The sequence below is a fragment of the Gavialis gangeticus genome, unplaced genomic scaffold (genome assembly GCF_001723915.1).
Source record: "Gavialis gangeticus isolate Ggan-Ray unplaced genomic scaffold, GavGan_comp1, whole genome shotgun sequence".
NCBI classification, from domain to species: Eukaryota; Metazoa; Chordata; order Crocodylia; family Gavialidae; genus Gavialis; species Gavialis gangeticus.
Genome location: NW_017729032.1, coordinates 67096909 through 67098497, shown reverse-complemented (window position 1 = coordinate 67098497; position 1589 = coordinate 67096909).

The window sequence follows — 1589 nt, the reverse complement described above, 5'->3', positions numbered from 1 at the left end:
TGCACCTTGCCAAGCATCCATAGATGCATCACGAGCAGGTCAAGGGAGGTGATCCCCCCCTTCTATCCGACATTGGTTAGGCCATAGCTGGAGTACTGCATCCAGTTCTGGGCGCCGCACTTCAGGAGGGATGTGGACAGCATTGAGAGGGTCCAGAGGAGGGCCACTCGCATGATTGGGGGCAGCAGAGTAGACCCTACAAGGAGAGGCTATGGGACATGAACCTGTTCAGCCTTCACAACAAAAGGCTGAGAAAGGATCTGGTGGCTGTCTATAAACTTAGCAGGGGGGACCAGCGGGGAATAGGCAAGACCCTGTTCCCCTGAGCACTACCTGGAGTAACTAGGAATAATGGCCACAAGTTAATTGAAAAGTAGGTTCAGGGTAGACATCAGGAAGTACTACACAGTCAGGGCGGCTAGGATTTGGATCCAACTTCCAAGGGAAGTGGTGCTCGCTTCTACCTGGGGGTCTTCAAAAAGAGGCTGGATAATCACCTAACTGGGGTCATTCGATCCCAGCATTCTTTCCTGCCCATGGCAGGGGGTTGGACTTGATGATCTGCTCAGGTCCTTTCCAAACCTACCAACTATGAAACTATTCACTGCTAACTCTGGAAATGCAGGCACATTACTGTAGACACTCAAGCCAGGAGCTGAGGGGTGCCAGAGCACACCCTGGGCTGCAGGGAAGCTGTGCTGGGGCTGGGGATGTGGCTAGCCCTAGCAGTAGCCTGGAGTGAACTGGCCTGGGAGGGGGGTCTAATTCTCCCCTCCCTGCCCCACTGGCATGGACTGGAGCCGGGGTCCACCTAGCACTTCCCCCTCACTGCTACAGCGGCGGGGCAGGGGCACAGCCAGACGCTGGCTGGCATGGCCCCCTGAAGCAAAGAGGGTTTATGCCCTCTTTTACCCCCCGGGGACCATAGCTGGGGTCTGTCTGCCCTGACTACTGCCGCCACTGATTGTTCCCTGTGTGGGGTGAGCAGCAGAAAAAGTTCCCTCCTGTCCCCTCTGCCAAATACAGGAGGGAGGGGGGAATGCCTGACAGGTCTGTGCTGGTAGGACAGGGGAGGGAGTGGGGAATAAACCTCTTCCCTGCTCCCGTCTGGGGCCAGCATCTGGCCAGACCCCCCACCCCTGCCTGTCCCTACTCCAGCTGGGGAGCAGAAGGACAGGGCCAGCCCTGCTCTGATGGAGCAGAAAGCACAGCCCAGAGAGCATGCTGGGATGTTGGGGGACTCTGGTTTAACTTAAACCAGGAAGGGTCATTTAAGTTAGGGAGCCAAAGATGCCTGGCCCTAATCCTAGTCTCCTCACTACCTTAGGTGCTGTTGGCTGCACTAATTTGTGCATCTTATTTGCACTAGCTAAGTGCATGGCTACATTCTTGTGATTCTACAGGTGTTGAAAGCTCTTGAGCTTCACAGAACAAGGAAGTATTCCTTGACCAGGACAATTATGCAGTATCATTGTCAAACCTTTTAGATTCAAGGCATCCCTCATTAGCAAGGATCCTGGTTTTCTCTGATAAAAATATATATATATATATATATATATATATATATATATATATATATATATAGAGGT